This window comes from Malus domestica, chromosome 13 (genome assembly GCF_042453785.1).
Source record: "Malus domestica chromosome 13, GDT2T_hap1".
In the NCBI taxonomy this organism is placed as follows: Eukaryota; Viridiplantae; Streptophyta; class Magnoliopsida; order Rosales; family Rosaceae; genus Malus; species Malus domestica.
Genome location: NC_091673.1, coordinates 19199972 through 19221197, shown reverse-complemented (window position 1 = coordinate 19221197; position 21226 = coordinate 19199972).

Here is a 21226-nt window from a genome sequence, read left to right as displayed (position 1 = left end):
GAGAAAAACCCATAGACAAAGAAGAAAAGTGAGAGGTTGCATTAAGTGAAAACTATACGTTTTCTGGACACAAGTAGAAGAGCTCACAAGGGTATGATTAGCCTAGGATGGATGCCTTGTCAAAACCTAGTTAGGTAGCAAAAACCCAACAGGTAAAATGCTCCTAATCATAGGAAAAAGAGTATATTAAGATTAAGTGAGTATACTTCTGGATACTCCCCCTGAGTTTGACAGAACTTTCAAATGATAACTACAAGCATTGCATATGAATAGTTAGGCATACCAATTATTCGAACAAACTTTTGGAAGGTTGACTTCGGCAGTGATGTCGGTTTTTTTTTTTTTTTTTTATGAAATTAAAAAATAAAATAAAAAATCCTATCTAAGTCTAAGTGGTTTAAAATTGTGAACTTGTACATTTGTCATCCTACAATACTCCTCACTATGGTTATATGGCATATATGCTTAATGTGTTTTTAAATTTTGGACTTGTTGAATACTCTTTTTGCATTTTATCATTTTTTTTATTTCTTATCCATGGATTTCATACAAGTATAATTTTTTCTAAGTGTCAATATGCACTTATTTACAAGATATACAATAAATTTACCTAAATCCACCTAGGCCGCCTAGGTGCCCGCCTAGATCCCACCTAGCCGCCTAGCGTTTTTTAGAACCTTGACAAGAACTCCTAACCATGTCACACGCGTGGCGTAGCGAAGTGAGGTAAGTCTTGGAACGTTTCAAAGATTTCGCAACTAAGGTCATACCGTGGACCTCCAAGATATTGCGATATCCCTTAACGGTAAAGACATAACTATTTGGGGATGCTCCTTGTGAAGGTTTGATAGGTAACCAGTGCCAGCATAACAAACAAGGCAAGCATCATTCTGAGGATCAAGGGGGTCTTGGGATGCGTTAGGATTAGCCCAAATCCATAGTACCTTTCATGGTAGCAGAAAAGTATTTTTAATAACAATTCAATAGTTGCGTGTAGGCACGATGCTATATCTTTACCAATAGATCAACATCGAAGGAGATGTCATTTCAAATTGCAATGAGCTAGGTACAACAAAGTGCAAAGTTGAACTCAGATATGGAACTTCGGATTTCATAACCTCTTCAAGGGTCTCATTTGCATATAGTGTATGGAAGATCATAGGTATACTCAAAGCTAACACCTTCAGGGTATAGTTCAACTGGTAGACCAAAGTACCATTAAAACAATGCTTGAACTTCAGGTCAAGACATAAACGAGTTTTCCCAAGATCCTTCATCTCAAATTCCGTCTTTGGATGCGAGGCAGTTTTCTCAAGCTCTTCTAGAGTCTTAGTGAGATTCATGTCAATGACATAAATTGTAACTCTAGCAATTCAGAATAAGACTTCATAGTTTGACATGCAAGGGCATAATTCATATCTCTAACTAATCAAATAATCACTTTGACTGGTATACCATATCCGTTAGATTGCTTCAATTCGTAAGTGAACGCCTCAAAAAGAGTTGAGAGAGTGTTCCGTGTTTGGAATTATTTGAACCAGTCCATTTAATTCTTGGGGAACTTGTATGTAAATCTTCGTATCAATATCCCCATGGAGAAACACTAACCACATTCATTATGCTACAGTCAATCACAAGGCGTTTGAGAGAACCTTGTGCTGTAAGGCATGCATTACATCGCACTATTTCATTCATCTTATTACGCTTCATTTCCCACTTGTAACACAACAAGGTTACCCTAGGGAGTGTAGGAACTACAGGTCCAAACACACTTTGGTAAGGAATTTAACTTGGATTCACTACAATAGTTTGGGTCTTTTATGACTTGGCAAATACAACATACAGTACTGGTATGTCGTAAACAATATCATTCACAATATTCATAAAGTTCATGTCGTAATACTTATGAATAATCTCACATTCACGGCAATACTTTTGTGCAAGTCGTTAAACACAAATATTTACGACTTAAGCGTTGTGTGTCGTATTTGACAATTTATACGACACACTTTTCTTCTCTTTTAAGGCTTCACGTTATGTCGTAATGTGAATTTTTCATATATTTGTGTTCCTACCTTTTATGACATGAATGACACGTCGTAAATAATGAATCTAACTTTTGAAAATTATTATGTTATAAACAAGCCAAATTTTTCTAGTCATCAATAGACAATTTGGTGCCGAATTTTTTTTTTAGTTTATGCCGAAATTTTCCCAACCCACATTTTATTATTATTTTTTTATCAGACCAATTCATGTGTTTTGGGGTGCCCAGCACCATTAGACTTGTTTCAGTTTCCCAATGCTCAAAAAATGAGCTTTTTGGTTTGATTCTCTTTTCTTTCTCTAGAGTCCCCAGCTTTTACTACTCGTCAAACTCCCCAGCCGGCCATGGTGATTTCCTAATCCAACACATCTCTCTTTTTTCACTTGTTTATTCTTTTTAGAAAATGCAATTTCAATATTTTTCTTGAAACTTTTGTATTTTTAACCATTTGGTTTTACCCTTTTCAATGATATAAATGTTGAGTTTGTAATTATGAAAAAGGATGTAGATTTCAATCTTTTGTCAGGTGCTGTGTATGCATTTGTAAGTATTTGAAGGAATATGGCTTGAATGAAGGTGAAATGGTGAAATTTCTCTACTTGCTGCCTTTTATTGAGTTTTAGTAGGGGCAAGAAGGCCAGAGTTATATGGGGGTGTTTAGTTCTTGCTGTAATTTGTGTGGTTTGGATGAAAAGAAATAAAGGGCTTTTGAAGGTATGGTGGAGTAGGGGTTGAGGAGCTATGGGATAACTTGGCGAGGAGTCTATGATGTTGTAGGCCTGCTAATTTTTCAAATTTTAGGAGGGTTTTGTTTCCCTCATGCATTTTTGTTTTCCTTTAGTGGTCCTCTTGACCACTTTTTCAATGGTTGTTTTATTGTCTTTGTTGCAACCAGAAGATGATAAGAATCCGAGAGAACAATAGTTTATTGGCACGACAATTCCATGCAATTACAAGTTATGAATCTTTTTTATTTTTAATGCAACATTATTAGTAATTTTGTTAGTTTTTAGACTTGTTTTCTATGTGGGATCATTATAAAGTATTTGATTACTGTTGGGTTGTTCATTTACAAGTGTGTCTGTTTCCGAAAAAGTATAAAACGAACGATAACATATATGATTGATGATTTATTTATGTAATCCATTTGAATGTTGATATTGTGATTTGTGATAACCAAGGAAAACTAAAGAAGAATTTGAATGCATCAACTTCAAATTACCTTTGGAGGAAAAAGAGATTACAATTCATTTGGTTAGGAGTTAGGATTTAGGTATAAATCTTGTAGATTTTAGATGCATTTGTTGATGTGACAAAGTTATGCATCTTCCATGTCTTCAATCCTTAAGACTTGGCAATTGGATGATACAAGTTGGATATTGGATGACAAGTTAGGAAAGACTTGATATGTTTTACAAATAGTTGTGGTTTATTCTGAGAGTATATAATCTCTTAAAGCACTGGTTATTTGGCTATTGTAGGTTTGATAATATGCCTGTATCGTTGCTTATTTGGCTTATCAAGTATATAATCTCCTAAAGCACTGTCAATGCATGCCTAGAAATTCAAGTATAACAAATTATGTAAATGAGCAGTCATTTATTTTCATTATTATAATTGATGGCTTATTTTGTGTCTTGCCTTTGAATATGGTAAGTTTTTGTACTACAATGCTTTTAAACTTGATTTTGTTTTCTATATATGTTTTAGTAGCTACCATGTTGACTGCTAGAACTAGAGAACTCGACAATGTAGAATGTAGAGTTTAATTGGTGTACAATGGATAAAGAATGGGCATACTTTCCAAGGTTATATTCTGAACTCTGTGTGTAAATGTTAAGATTTCTTATTTATATTCCACACACATTGAACTCTGTGTGTAAATGTTAAGATTCCTTTGTACTTTTCAATGATAGGGAGAATGACTGAGGAAAGGTAGGAAAGAAGAGAAAGTTTGGGAAGAGAAGAAAAAAGAAGAAGACAGATGTTATTTGGCGTTGGAAAAAAAAATTCCATCTTCTTTGATCTACCATATTGGGAGGTTAGAATTTCTACTTGCCCTTTTTGTTTACTTTTCCTATTGATTTTTAACATGATTTTACTTATATTTATGAGAATTTTCTTTTAAATGTATATATTTCAGATATTACTTTTGCATCACAATTTAGACATGATACACATTGAAAAAAAATAAACATGACAGCATTTTGGGGACATTTTTGAATATGAAGAGAAAAACAAAAGATGGGGCCAATTCTCGCAAAGATTTGCAAAACTTGGGAATTGGAGAGGACTTACATATGGATGGGGTCAATATTCACTTGCCTTAAGGGCCACACATGTTTACACAAGCAGAGAAAAAGTTTTTTCTGTAAGAGGTTGGCAGATTTAAAATTACCGGATGGTTACAACTCCAACATTGCTATGTGGAAATTTTCAGGTCGACGGGCCGAGGGCCCACTCTAACAACACCGATACTGTCCCCACTTAACCACCTGCACAATCCTCAGGTGTGGGGTTTTATCACAAAAGGTCTCGATGTTAGTTAGAGAGGGGTATTTCTATTTAAAGCACTCTTCTCTTCTCCCTCTGTCCGATGTGGGACTGGGGGTTCCAACATGCTAATCATGTTTCCTTGACTGTAGGGTTTTAGTTGTCATGTTCTATTACAACAATTGTTACTTGTGGCATTAAGAGGCCTTTTGTCAGATGGACCAAGGATTGCAATCATTCGACTATGTGCATTTTTCAATGAATTGTGTCAAAAAGTCATTGACAAAAACAAATTGGAAGCTCTTGACTCCAAAATTGCAAAGACCTTGTGTATGTTTGAGAAGTATTTTCCACCTTCCTTTGATATTATGATCCACTTGACAATTCATCTTGGTAGAGAAGCTTTAATAGGTGGCCCGGTCCAATTTCGTTGGATGTGCCCATTTGAAAGGTATTTTTCATTTGTATAAATATTATTATGTACATGTGCATATATAAGGCTTCAATTAAATTTTACAAAATAAATTTCAATGTGTATGGTTTTGTATCTTGTTCTAGGTTTTTGAAGATAATAAAAGGATTTGTTAAAAATCATGCAAGACTTGAAGGATTTGAAATTAATCAAATCTAACTGCATGCTCTTGTTTTTTTGTACCAGCATGCACCGAGAAGAGCTCAAGCATTCAGATAGACGCCTTTTGAATAATGAAAGTCTTTTAGAAAGAAAACATATATCAACTTTTAGTGAATGGTTAGAAAGAAAAGTCAAGTTTGGCAATACTAGTGGTATGTCAACTACAATGAAGTGGCTTACATGTAGGCCTTCAAGAGATGTAATGTCATATTCTAGCTATATTATCAATGGAAATTGCTTTCACACAAGAGATCTTGATCGAAGTACACAAGATAGTGGTGTATCCTTGAAAGCAAACACACTATGTCGATCTAGTGCAAATTACACATCTCAAGCCATTGGAAAAGTTACTTATTATGGGGTTATAAATGACATAATCTTGCGTGACTATCACATGTTTAAAGTGCCTATATTTGATTGCGATTGGGCAAATATAACCAACGGTGTCAAAGTTGAAAAGGGATTCGCATTGGTTAATCTCCATTAAGGCCTACATCAATTTAAAAATTGTCCATTTATATTAGCTTCTCAAGCTAAGAAAGTGTTTTATTGGAGACTATGCGATGAATTAAATTGGTATGATGTGCTGGATGCACCAGTTAGGGGATTTTATAATTTTGATAATTTTGATGAGAGTGATTGCACATTACCATTAGATGTAACAAGACTTGACATGCACTTAAGTGACAATAGTTATCATTTTCATGATTTTGAGGATACAAATTAGGAGATGGTACTTATGATGATTACATTAATGTTCGTGGTTCACATGTTGAAATATATTTTTTGGAAGTCTGCATACAAGTGAATATGTCTGGTGAAGTAAGCTGACATACTCTATCAGTTTCTTTTCTTTTTTTTTTAACCTCAAGTAATCATATAAAGTGTTCTCACAATTTTTGTTTCTTCATTTATATTCTTATATAGTCGTCAAAACAGGGTGACAAGCAATCAAAGAAACAGATAGCTGCTATTGTTGTTGTTGTCTTACGAGCAAGACAGAGTAGTAATTTCATAATACAAGAGGAAAATTCTAATCCACCACCTGACATACCATCTATACTTGATAATGAAGGAAGTAAGGATAATAATTCACCTTCCATTGAAGAAGCATTCACGGAAAAAAACAAAGGCAAAAGCAAGGTTGGTGATTCTAAGAATAATGAAGGAAAAATGAAACCTAGGGGTCGGGCTAAATTGCAATATCTTAGCAAAGGGGAAAATTCCTAGTTGACTTCAATCGTCGAGGCCAACCATTTGGGGAAAATGCAGCAAAGTATGCTTCTCTCCTTGGTGTCACGGCAAAGGAGTTGGTTCTCATTACCAAAGATACATGGAAAGAATTTGCTGATGACTTTAAGCATCAACTGTGGGAGCATGTTTAGGTAATATAAAAACCTTATTATGTTTTTATTCTGATGTTTAAATTAGTTCTATATCAGTCTCAATAATTTAATGTTTTATGTTTTAGAATAAATTTGTTGTTGATGAATGTCATAAGAAGTATTCATTACAAAAGATTTCAAAGCATTGGTGAGATCATAGATGCAAAATGCTTTAGGAAATGCATAAACGAGGAGAGCAAATTGGTTTTAAGCGTGCTACAAAGCAACTCAAGCTTGATAATGTGAGCTTGGTACAATGGCGGAGTTTCATTAAGAAACGTTTAGGTTCAAAATATAAGGTAACAATATTTCTTTTCTTTAATTCAAGTATATCGATTCTATTTTTAGTACTTCAAATCCATAACAATTATATTGAATAAATTTTGGATATATAAGAGATAAGTGAGAGATTCAAGAAAATGAGGGAAAAGCAAACTATGCTACACATAATGAGTCGCAAAGGCTATGCTCGCCTTAAAGATGAGATGGTAAACTATAATTTTTATTTCTGTTAGTCATATTTTACTTTTGTAGATTTTCTGGTTTAAAGTTTCAATGTATATTTCATGTATGTTTGTACAAGAGTGAGTCCGGGTATATATGAGAAAAGAGAGGGAAAAGAGATGGGAATGATGGCTGCAGCAAGTAGCCAACAAGAAAGAAGAAGGAATGTTGCCTACCTAATCTAAACCTTACACAAAGACATTACCCCAATCAGTCTCATCCCTTAAATCAAGGTAAAGGTAATTTACATACCCTTACCCTAAAGATTACAATGAGCCTTACCCTAGAGATTTACCCTAAAGGGTCACCTTGGTAGTAGACTCCATATGTAAAATCAGTAGATGCATTATCATTGATGCAGCATCAGTCATATGCAGCATCACAACAACATTTTAACATAATTATGAATGGTGTTGTTGTATGAAGACTATGATCTAATAGTCTCTCTTAGTGCTTTTTTTTTTTAATTTCTAATGATGTAGATAAGAGAAAGTGAAACACCTGATGCTTTTTTTTTAAAATAAAAAAAAAAACAAAGAGGCTGCAACTGTAGCGGTAATGAATGGAACAGGGGAAGCTAGCCAAATGTGGGATTCCATGGCTAGTTGTATCCGAAAAGTAGCAAAAGAGGTATTAGGAGAGTCCAAGGGCTTTGCCCCACACCAAAAGGAATCTTGGTGGTGGAATGAGGAGGTACAAACGAAGGTGAAGGCTAAGAAGGAATGTTGTAAAGCCTTATACAAGGAGAGGACCGATGAAAATGGTGAAAGGTATAGAAAAGCGAAGCAAGAGGCGAAGAAAGCTGTCAGAGAAGCTAAGTTAGCGGCTTACGACGATATGTATAAACGACTAGATACCAAAGAAGGAGAGTTGGATATCTATAAACTATCTAGAGCAAGGGAAAAGAAGACAAGGGACCTAAACCAAGTGAGGTGCATCAAGGATGAGGATGGAAAGGTTCTTGCTACAGAGAACGCGGTTAAAGACAGATGGAGAGGTTATTTTCATAATCTTTTCAATGAAGGACATGAAATGAGTGCTTCTTTAGGGGAGTTGAGTAACTCAGAAGAGTGTAGAAACTACTCTTTTTATCGTCGAATCCGGAAGGAAGAAGTGGTTGTAGCTTTGAAGAAGATGAAGCATAAAAAAGCAATAGGCCCAGACGATATACCAATCGAAGTGTGGAAACTTTTGGGAGAGACAGGTATAACATGGCTCACTGACCTTTTCAATAGGATTTTGAAAACGAAGAAGATGCCAAATGAGTGGCGAACGAGCACTTTGGTGCCTATCTACAAGAATAAGGGCGACGTACAAAATTGCATGAACTATAGGGGTATTAAGCTAATGAGTCATACAATGAAGCTCTGAGAGAGAGTCATTGAGCATAGATTGAGGCAAGAGACACGGGTTTCGGACAACCAATTCGGGTTCATGCCAGGGCGCTCAACCATGGAGGCAATCTATCTCTTACGAAGATTGATGGAAAGATATAGAGATGGGAAAAAGGATTTACACATGGTCTTTATAGATTTGGAAAAAGCGTATGATAGGGTCCCAAGAGACATTCTTTGGAGGATTTTAGAGAAGAAAGGAGTACGAGTAGCATATATCCAAGCTATAAAGGATATGTATGAAGGAGCAAAGACTGCCGTAAGAACTCATGAAGGACAAACCGAAAGCTTTCCCATAACTGTAGGATTACATCAAGGCTCATCCTTAAGTCCTTACCTTTTTGCGTTGGTAATGGATGAGTTAACAGGACATATTCAAGATGATATTCCTTGGTGTATGCTTTTCGCAGACGATATAGTGTTGATAGATGAAACCCAGGAAGGGGTAAATGCAAAGCTTAACCTTTGGAGAGAAGTGTTGGAATCTAAAGGTCTTCGCCTAAGCCGATCAAAGACAGAATATATGGAGTGCAAGTTCAGTGCAAATGGAGGCCAAAACGAGTTAGGGGTGAGGATCGGAGATCAAGAAATACCAAAGAGCGACCGTTTTCGTTACCTAGGATCTATCTTGCAAAAGAACGGAGAATTAGATGGAGATCTCAACCATAGAATACAAGCTGGATGGATGAAGTGGAAGAGTGCATCCGGCGTGTTGTGTGACCGCCGTATGCCACTGAAGCTCAAGGGAAAATTTTATAGGACGGCAATAAGGCCGGCGATGCTGTATGGCACAGAATGTTGGGCGGTGAAACATCAACACGTACACAAAATGGGTGTAGCGGAGATGAGGATGCTTCGTTGGATGTGTGGGCACACGAGAAAGGATAAGATTAGGAATGAGGATATCCGGGGTAAAGTAGGAGTAGCCGAAATTGAAGGAAAGATGAGAGAAAATCGGTTACGGTGGTTTGGACATGTGCAAAGAAGGCCTACTGACGCTTCGATTAGAAGATGCGACTATGGGACAGAGGTTCAGGGCCGAAGGGGTAGAGGAAGACCTAGGAAAACTTTGGAAGAGACTCTAAGAAAAGACTTAGAGTACTTGGATCTAACGAATGACATGACATAGGATCGAGCACAATGGCGTTCTAAGATTCATATAGCCGATCCCACTCAGTGACTTGGATTTTCCAAGTCTCCAACTGAGAAGTTTTCCTCACTCGGGAAATTAAGGGAACACTACCCCAACCTACATGCTCCACTCAGAAAGCTTCAACATACAAGCTTCAACAAAAGAAAATTCAAAGAACTTAGCGAAGAAGGCTTTGGTGTATTTAGCACAATACGTTGAAATGAAGGAAAGCTTATTTATTGATATCCCCGATAAGCTACAAATATGTACATATACATGAGTCAAAATAAACACACAAGAGGGAGCCTTCACAAAGGTTGCTTAGGAGAAGTCTCAGCAGTCGGTAGAGCCCCAGAAAGAGAAGGCACCGGAGGGGGATCATTTGGAGCCTCAGTACTGGACAGAACCCTAGAAGGAGGAGGCATCAGAGGTTGATCATTTGGAGCTTCATTACGCGGTACAGCCCCAGAAGACGAAGGCAATAAATGCCTTTGGAACAAACCCACAAATCTCTGATGATCAAGTAAAACCTGACCATCAGTTTCCTTCATCTGGTCAAGCTTCCTCTTCATGTTTGTAGCATAGTCATGTGCGAGCCGGTGCAACTGTTTATTCTCATGCTTGAGCCCTCTAATCTCCTGTTTGAGACTCATCACTTCAGCCGCCAATGATTCAACTTGGCGGGTTCGAGCAAATAGGCGTTGGGCCATATTAGACACAGAACCTGCACACTGAACACTGAGAGCCAGCGAATCCTTAACAGCTAACTCATCAGACCGTTTGGAAAGTAGTCTGTTATCTTTGGGAGTGAGAAGGTTCCTGGCCACCACCGCAGCGGTCATATCATTCTTCATCACGGAATCCCCAACGGTAAGAGGACCAGTAGGGGAGACGAAGGATGGGCGCCATATGTTGTCTGGAGAAGGCGGGGCTGCCTCTTCAACAAGGTTCAAGTCAAAACGACGGTCGGAGGGGCCAGACATTTTCAAAGGTGTTGAAGAGAGAAGAGGTCGGACAAATCAAGATCTTAGAAGTGCAAGAATGAAGCTTCTACTGGTGGAGATTCAAGTGTGCTTTGGAACTTAATGCCAGCCCCTATAAAAATCTGCACTCGACGGAGCTTCAGAAATCGAAGAGGCGCCTGCTCAGAAATCGAAGAGGCGTTTGCTTTCTCAAAAGCTGAGCTGCTTAGAGATCACGAGGGTTGATCTCAGAAATCGAAGAGGCGTTTACTTTCTCAAAAGTTGGGCTGCTCATTGACCACGAAGGCCGATCTCAGAAATCGAAGAGGCGCTCGCTTTCTCAAAAGCTGGGCTCCCCAGAGATCACGAGGGCCGATCTCAAAAATCGAAGAGGCACCTACTTTTCCAGCCTTGTCAGCACCTGTCACACGCACACTCAGCTTTGCGGAAATTATGGGCATTCTGTCGAAGACTTCTGGGGAAGTAGAAAACACATGAATCTTACTGTTCAATCACCCACTTCCCACACGCAACAATAGCTCATGGGTACCACAGATAACTTTGCCAAAGTTCTCTGCCAAGGTTGAGCACGTGAAGCTTGCAGCTCCCACTACATCGCTCTGACCAAGAAGGGTAAAAGAATAGCAAAGAAACAGCACTAACAAAGTTTAGACCCATAAATTTTGAAGGTCTAGCTACCATATTATTACCCACAAGGGTAAAGGAACAGTACCACTGCTGGATAATTGGAAAGTCCCTGTGTGTCAACCTCTGTGCTTCGTGGCAAGGTAGACTAGCAAACATGCCCAACCTTTACTCACATTCGAGAAAACACTCCCAATAAGATTGCTTGCTCCAAAATCGAAGAGGCACCGTCCTCCGAATCTCGAGAGCCAGACTCCCAACATGACTACTTTATTAAAAATCGAAGAGAGGGTAAAGGAACAGTACCATTGCTGGATAATTGGAAAGTCCCTGTGTGTCAACCTCTGTGCTTCGTGGCAAGGTAGACTAGCAAACATGCCCAACCTTTACTCACATTCGAGAAAACACTCCCAACAAGATTGCTTGCTCCAAAATCGAAGAGGCACCGCCTTCCGAATCTCGAGAGCCAGACTCCCAACATGATTACTTTCTCAAAAATCTAAGAGACACTGCTCCCCGAATCTTCGAGAGCCAGACCCCCAGCCTGATTGCTTTCTCAAAAATCGATGAGGCATCGTTCTCCGAATCAATCGAAGAGGCGCTCGCTTTCTCAAAAGCTGGGCTGCTCAGAGACCACGAGGGCCGATCTCAGAAATCGAAGAGGCACCTACTTTTCTAGCCTTGTCAGCACCTGTCACACGCACACTCAGCTTTGCAGAAATTATGGGCATTCTGTCGAAGATTTCTGGTGAAGTAGAAAGCACATGAATCTTACTGTTCAATTACCCACTTCCCACACGCAACAATAGCTCATGGGTACCACAGATAACTTTGCCAAAGTTCTCTGCCAAAGTTGAGCACGTGAAGCTTGCAGCTCCCACTAAATCGCTCTGACCAAGAAAGGTAAAGGAATAGCAAAGAAACAACACTAACAAAGTTTAGACACATAAATTTTGAAGGTCTAGCTACCATATTATTACCCACAAGGGTAAAGAAACAGTACCACTGCTGGATAATTGGAAAGTCCCTGTGTGTCAACCTCTCTGCTTCGTGGCAAGGTAAACTAGCAAACATGCCCAACCTTTACTCACATTCGAGAAAACACTCCCAACAAGATTGCTTGCTCCAAAATCGAAGAGGCACCGTCCTCCGAATCTCGAGAGCCAGACTCCCAACATGACTACTTTCTCAAAATAGAAGAGAGGGTAAAGGAACAGTACCATTGCTGGATAATTGGAAAGTCCCTGTGTGTCAACCTTTGTGCTTCGTGGCAAGGTAGACTAGCAAACATGCCCAACCTTTACTCACATTCGAGACAACACTCCCAACAAGATTGCTTGCTCCAAAATCGAAGAGGCACCGCCCTCCGAATCTCGAGAGCCAGACTCCCAACATGATTACTTTCTCAAAAATCGAAGAGACACTGCTCTCCGAATCTCGAGAGCCAGACCCCCAGCATGATTGCTTTCTCAAAAATCGAAGAGGCATCGTTCTCCGAATCTCGAGAGCCAGATACCACATACCACTTTTTCAAAGTGATCTGACAGAGTTAAAACATGTGAAACTGACAGCTCCCACTACCGTGCTATGACCAAGCAGGGTAAAGGAATAGCATTACTACTTGTTGTTAGGGAGACTCCTATATATGTCGACCTTCATCCCCAACGGACAGGCAGACCTGCAAAAATGCTCAACCCTTCATCATATCTGAGAGGGCACTCCCAACGAAGCCTTTCGAAATATTCAGCTTTCTTTCCCCCCGATAATACCTCTGCAAACAAGCTATACTAGAGCAAGAATATCTCATATCATCAGGGTTAAAAGCAAGAGTATCCCATATCATGCTTTTTCCCTGTCTTTTCCTTTGGCCTTGTTTTTACCTGTAAGACAAGGAGAAAGAGAGCAATCAGTCAGCACTTGGAATCAAGCTTCCAGCCAGGAACTGACTGCTTGGAACCCCTTACCTGATTACTTACCTGGCATTGCTCTCGAGTACTCATCTTCAACATCTTATGTTTCCAGGGAAGATTCCGCATCTGCTTGAGGAACAGATAGGGCAAGTGCGAAGGATACAAGGAAGCATGTGGAGACAAGCGTAACAGCACACGTGCCGATACATCCATTACTCTGTCAAAAGCAAAAGTATCCCATATCAGCAGGGTGGAACGTACTCTAGATTTGATGGACTTGTTTTGACCCTCAAATTCTTCAGTCGGCCTTATACTCTGGAGGAAACCAGAAAACCCTCCAGCTCAGTTCAAGAATAAGCCTGTGGAAAGTTACTTCTTCAAAAGCAAAAGTATCTCATATCATCTCTTCTCATTTTTCTTCTCTTTATCCTTCATGCTGTTGCAAGATGGGGAGAAGGTGAACAATCAGTCGGAGCTCTGATTGCTTACCTTGTCTGTCACCTCTTTCAGCAGACCCCCTAGCTCGGCGACTTGGGGGACTCCTACTACATGGTTTGTATCGCGCTTGACCAAGCCTGAAACTACAAGTAAGCTTCAAGTGAAATTGATACATTACCTTGTGCATCTCCACCAGTTAAAGATACCACCCCTGGATGGAGGAAAAGTACTTCCAGAGAAGATGCCACATCTACCTATGAGACTATTAAGGCAAGTCAAGACGACACCACACTCCGATACTTAGAAGTTTCGTGATTACGAGATCATTCTCCCACAATATTTCCTAATGTCATTTGTACTAAATCATTCACTTGTACTCACTAAAGGAGAGCTTGAACCTATGTACTTGTGTAAACCCTTCACAATTAATGAGAACTCTTCTATTCCGTGGACGTAGCCAATCTGGGTGAACCACGTACATCTTGTGTTTGCTTTCCTATCTCTATCCATTTATATACTTATCCACACTAATGACCGGAGCAATCTAGCGAAGATCACAAAAAGCGACCGTTTTCGCTACCTAGGATCTATCTTGCAAGAGAACGGAGAATTAGATGGAGATCTCAACCATAGAATACGAGCTGGATGGATGAAGTGTAAGAGCGCATCCGGCGTGTTGTGTGACCGTCGTAGGCCACTGAAGCTCAAGGGAAAATTTTATAGGACGGCAATAAGGCCAGCGATGTTGTATGGCACAGAATGTTGGGCGGTGAAGCATCAACACGTACACAAAATGGGTGTAGCGGAGATGAGGATGCTTCGTGGGATGTGTGGGCACACGAGAAAGGATAAGATTGGGAATGAGGATATCCGAGGTAAAGTAGGAGTAGCCGAAATTGTAGGAAAGATGAGAGAAAATCGGCTCCGGTGATTTGGACATGTGCAAAGAAGGCCGACTGACGCTCCGGTTCGAAGATGTGACTACGGGACAGAGGTTCAGGGCCGAAGGGGTAGAGGAAGACCTAGGAAAACTTTGGAAGAGACTCTAAGAAAAGACTTAGAGTACTTGGATCTAATTTTGGACATGACACAAAACCGAGCGCAATGGCGTTCTAGGATTCATATAGCCGACCCCACATAGTGGGAAAAGGCTTTGTTGTTGTTGTTGTTGTTGTTGTATTAGTATTATAGTCTTTATTTTATAAGTTAACGTTTTGCTTTTTCATCATAGAAAAAAATACAAGAAGCAAATAAGAATGTAACAAATGTTGATAAAAACTTTGTTAAGAATGATGCTCTTGCCAAAGCGCTTGGACCTGAACGTAGAGGTAGAGTAAGGGGACTTGGGTTTGGTGCAACACCTTCACAAGTGAGTGTTCAAACATATAATCGTGAGAGAGTTATAATGCTGAAAAAAGAGTTGGAAGATTTGAAACATATTGTCCATTCCCTACTAGTTGGACGGATGGAGAAAAATGCTAACTCGATAAGTACATTTTTCGTACACTTTATTATTATTATTATTATTATTATTAAATATTAAATTAGCATCAAACTCATAAATTATGGTCTACTTTAATGGCAGTCTTCTTGTGTTAGCACAAATCATCAAGGATCTGGAAACTTACCAAATGATTCAGCCAATCACCATGCTAATTCAGCAAACCATCATGCTACTTCTTCCAAGCCTCAAGCTAAATCTTCAAACCTTGATGCCTCTTCTGGTAATCTAAATCACATTTCTCCCAAACATCAAGGCACTAAGTGCAAATTACTAAATTGGACAGGGACTAGAGAAGTTGTTGCACTTGCCGAAATTACATCCATAAATCCTCAAGATTTGGTGCATTTTGTGCCACTAGGACCAAATCATTGGAAAGTTTGGGTCCTTGAGATACTTGTATCTAGGACAAACTTACCTTGACCAACATGTGAGTTTTTTCTTCTTGACGATGCACTCTTTAGTACAATCGCATGGCCAATCGAATCTATCTCCTTTGACTAGCTCTTGATTAAAAGGTACTAATTTCGGTTGTGATGGTTCACTAAATATATATCAATTTCTACTTTAGTTTTTTCTTGGTTTTTTCTCACTTACTAGCTATATATATTTTGGTCCTACAGATTTGAGAATTAGCTCAACGCTTCCTTCTTGGTATGGTGCTCTTTTGTGATGAAATTGGTTGCTCCATGAACATGGAGGGTGTGCTTGGGATATTGCTTTTTGGTATGATGTTGCCTTATATTTTGGTCTTACATATTTGAGAATTAGCTCAAAGCTTCCTTCTTGGTATGGTGCTCTTTTGTGATGAAATTGGTTGCTCCATGAACATGGAGGGTGTGCTTGGGATATTGCTTTTTGGTATGATGTTGCCTTATATTTTGGTCCTACAGATTTGGGAATTAGCTCAACGCTTCCATCTTGGTATGGTGCTCTTTTGTGATGAAATTGGTTGCTCCATGAACATGGAGATGGAGGGTGTGCTTAGGGTATTGCTTTTTGGTATGATGTTACCTTATGGTCATCATTAGTTTCCTCTATTAGCTTTAGGATGTGCATAAGTTGTAAGAGGAACAAAACAACTCAGGTTTTTTGTAAACTTCCAATTGTAATGTAATTGACAATTTTTACTAATTAATCTAAGTATTTAGAGTTTAATGCGTTTACGATGATTATTGTTATCTTTCTATCGTACTCCTTACAATATTAATTTAGATGTTATAAAGTGAGGTCCATCTAAAATGAATTGTTAAAAATAAAAATAAAAATAAATGTAAACTACGGCATGCAAAATCAACCGTAATTGTTGATGGTAGTCTTCTTTTATGATGTATGTCATATGCTGTAATTGCCTTCACAGTATTACAACACTCAATAAACGCCGTATCAAATATAAATTACGGCACACAGGTATGCCGTAATTGCTTTTGCAGTATTACGACACTCCATTAATGTCGTATCTAATACCAATTAAGGCACACCTTAAAGAGCATTTACGACGTGTTTTGCTTAAATTATTCACGGCTACTAGGGAACGTCATATTTGACAAAACATCTTTTAGGACAGGGGCTTTTACTACTTGGGGGATCACGTCGTGAATAACCATTTATGGGGCCCCTTGTGCGCCACAAAAGACCAATTCTGCTGTAGTGATTGTAATTTTGGTTGTTCAATTAATTCTACATTGTCACTAATCAACGGAACACAGTTCAACATCGTCGCTTTTCATTTACGTCAGTAGCTACCATATAAGTGAAAACATCATCGATCATAATCTCATTTCAATTCCATTATCTCATCCAAACTAGTATACTGGACCAAGAACTTCAAGTCTAGGGAGTAATCCGGATTAAACTCATGAGATGGAAATGATTTAACATAACGATCGAGCATGGATTCATTTAGTGCCGTGATCTTCCTCTTTTAGGAAAGTAAATCCTATTAACTGAGTGATTTGTCGTGCTTCAGGCAGAGACAGATTAATTGGCTATCCGCATGTGTACCAAATTGTCCAACAAGAGTGGCTAAACCGTCCAATAGGGGCGGCACATCCTTCAAGGATGTTGACTCGACGTCCATTAAGTATGTCTATCCTTGCAGGCATGTTTGCAGTTGGTATATGATCTCGTCACTTTAGCTAGATTAGAGGAATGCGTTTGGAGCAACATTTTAAAGGCTAGAATACATCGCACTTGCTTATCACACTTATGCAGTACGATGATCAAGATGAGACATAATGGGCAACGTCTACGCAAATTTGCGCTATTATATAGGAATGTGGACGTTTTTATCTCCTTATCTCCGCCTAACGACAGGAAGACTGTCTCATTAAAGTGACAAAATGCAAATGAGCAGTAAATAGATCGCATGCAAGGGCTCTAAGAGAACTAGTGTGAAGAAGAATCGTGATCGACAAAGGTTCACATCCTTCTTTGAGGACCCATATTGGTATGTTGCGGCGGCGCAACTCAGTACATAGAATGCATACCTAAATGCGTAAGTAGGAAATGCCAAATTTGTACCCAGTAACCAATTGTAATGTTGAATATGTTAGGTGGCAATGGGCCTTAAAGCAGACCAATATAGCTGCATACAATATTGCATAGCCCAAGGCAAAAACCAAAAGCTTGGTGCGTGCACCAAGGTCCGGGCGATCATTTAAATTGTGCTTTATGATCACTCTGTGAGGCTATTTGGGGTGAACATGGGAATTCGATGTTCAATTATAAACCCAAAAGGCATGCAATACTTATAAAAAAACCGTTGATATAAACTTTCAGGCATTATCCAGTTTTCCAAACTTCATGGGATAATTATGTTGGTAAACCCTTATATTCGGCCATGAGGTTTAGCAGCAATGTGTGTGGACAAACATGTGCCAATTTGTCAATTCATCAACCAAAACCATAAGTATTTATATAGTCTGCATTTTGGTTGGATTAGTCCACATATATTCCCTTGAATCCACTGTGAAAAGAGGGTTGTTTCGTATCTTTGCTAGGGATGATGTAGAAAATCAATTTCCCCAATGAGCAGGCTTGGCAAAGTGTGCTTGTACGCACAAGATCCTTACTTCGGGTAAGGAGATGCATCGTAGCATCATTGTTCAACCTAAATGTCGCAAATGGTCATGCCAAAGCAAGTAAACTGCTCAAATCACCAAGCTCTAGGCTGGCTACATATGGCGTGTTCTTAGCTGGAAGACAACCCATTGGCCCCAAATCAAAGCTCCAGGCTCATTTTTGGAGGTGATGCAAAGATATTCCACTCTATTTTCCTCAGTGGTTTCAATCATGATCATTGTTCTCTTGAATATCCTTAGGACTCAATGACGTTCTTCCAGAACGAGGAGAATATAAGGTCTCTTAAATGGTAATGTAGTACCATTCATACAATGAGGAGCGTGCCAATGCTCTTAATCAGGTTGGATAGACCTGAAGTCGTTGCTAGAGATGTGATTTAGGCATAAAGTTAGTGTGCGTAGTATCACATTCATCCAGACAACTAACTTTCCCACATTCGTACCAAATCACATGTTTAATTGAATTCGGTCACATGTATACAAGAAACATGATTCAATTAACTCGCATTCGAGGACAATATCAACAAAATTATCCATAACTAAAACATACACCAAATGTGAATCCAAGAACACAAAAAAATATTCACAAAGTAAATGGTTTACTAAGAGGATTCGACCAACAAGGCCATCCATGTCAAAATTATGCTCTTCCAACGACGTTTGGTGGAGCAAAATTAGTCTCACATATTGAGTACAAGAATGGTACTCCTTAACGACATTGGTAGGGGCACAAACAGGTACATAATCAATGATCTATTCCATCAAGACAAAAGTAGATTCCGAAGCTGGAGGGGTTTGTTCGGTAGGCCTTTGCCGAAGCAGAGGAATACCTTTCAATGCACCTCTGTCGAAGCAGAGCATGCTCTTTGGTGCATCCATACCGAAGTAGGGCACCACCATTCGGTATACTCTAGCCGAAACTAAATGTATACCATTTGGTACCTCCAGTCGAATTGTTGGGGTACCTTTCTTTCACAAGTGCGGTAGTAATCAGATCTAAGAATTTGGTAAACTTCCGCTCTCTACAATGCTACTTTAGGAGCAAGTTAGAAATAAGGAAGGAAGAGAAAGTATTCTCCAATCAAAATTCGATCGGATTTATAAACTTCAGAATTGTACTCATTCATGGACGTAATCATAATGTGCTACAGGCAATGTCATTCATGATTAAATGTGTCGTAGAAGCGAGCCAAATAGCCATGGTATTCTTGTTTGGGAGGTATTTCTGTTTGTAATTCTTCGGGTATAAGTCTTCAAGTGAAGATCATGACAGAGGCTTATTTAGTTCTTTCATGCCATTGTTGGTCTCAATGGTTTCTCAACTTCTTGATAGTCAAGTGGAGATTGACGTTTTGTACCACATAAAGTGATTTCAGTCAAGAAACGTCCAAATCAGTGAAATCGAACTTGCTATGGTTCGACAATCCACTGAATTGAGGGAACATGATTGTGATTGGTGCTATGGAAATAAGATATGCATAAGTATCAAAGTTAGAACATTCGGGGTTCTAAGACATGGTTTACATGAAAAACGGCAGGTTTTCATAGGTGTATTGTTTTATGTAAACTTCGAGTTTCAAATGCACTAAATTCGAAACTACAGGTTCGAGTTTAGTTATGAACTTCTGGTTCATAAAATGAGGTACCTGTAAAAACACATAATACAATATACAAGTAAGTGTGAGTGCTTTGAGATTAGGAAAATGAGTCAGTGATTCAAAGAAAATAAATAAAATATTGAATCATTAATGTCCAGAGGTGGGCTTCAAGCCAATAATTTTGGATGTCTTGTTAGATTAATGGACTGCTGGTCACTTTAATTAATTCAATAGACCGTAACCATTCAGGCTTGATCGTATAAGCAAAAATAATGACATGTAGGTCTTATTAACTTCAATTGGCGGTCGGCCAAGTGACAAGTGAATTATAGCTTAATTAGTGTTAACCAAACCATCCTAAAAATTAAATGGGTATGGTTATGAAGTGAGAATGCCAAAAATTGGCATTGGGTAAAAAAAAAAAATAACACAATAGCACAACTTCAAGCCTTTAGGGGCCACGAGAAGGCTATAGGCCTTTAGGCTGTGGGTTGAAATAAGCCCAGTAGCTTAAGGCTGCTGGAATTGGGCCCAAAACAGGCACAAGGAAGCAAGCCTAGCTTGCATTAGCTTGGGTTGGTGCAAGACGAAGCCCAGCGTTAGCTTGCTTCGGTTTTTAGGCCAGAACGATGCGAGCCCAGCAACTCAAAGGCTGCTGGCAATCGGACCGAGAAACAGGGGCTAGCCCAGCAACACATGGGCTATTGTAGGTGGGCCATATGTGTATGTACAAGGCCTATCAAGCATCAGGCTTACTGGAAGTGGGTCAGGGTACAAGTATAAGCCCAACATGGCTGCAGGCCTGTTGGAATGGGCTGGAAGCTTCAGGCCCGTGGAAACCTTACCCAGGCCAAAAGGCCGTGTATTCGTAACAAACCCAAATGGCTGTTATTGTCGGTCCAGAAGTCAAAACGATGTTGTCCAGTCACGGCTGCTCAACGGGCTAAGTTGCAGGCCAGCTAATGTGGCTCGCTGTGTGGCAAGGATGCAGCGTGGAGCCGTAAAACAATCCCAATTTTTTATTTTGTTTTCGACACTAGTGTTTGAAAAACCCTAATTGCTTCTAATTTATTTCGATGCTTTGACTCACAAATTTCACATAGCAAAAATTGCGTAATGCATGAAACGTAAATATATACCTTAATTGCTTCTAATTTATTTCGATGCTTTGAATCACAAATTCCACATAGCAAAAATTGCGTAATGCATGAAACACACACACACACACATATATATATATATATATATATATATATATATATATATATATATATATATATATATATATCGGAAGGAAAATATAAATGTAGAAGGTTCATGTATCATGGGGAATGTTTTATGCTTCATGGTCGTTTCAAATATCTTCCTTTATTTTAAGCGTACCTGATTGGCAGAAAACAACAAAAGCCTTTGAATTTGTAGAAGATTCTTCTTGGAAAGCCAGAATTGCATCTCCAATGCGTTGTATCACGTTCAACGAAAAAAAATTAAATTGAATCA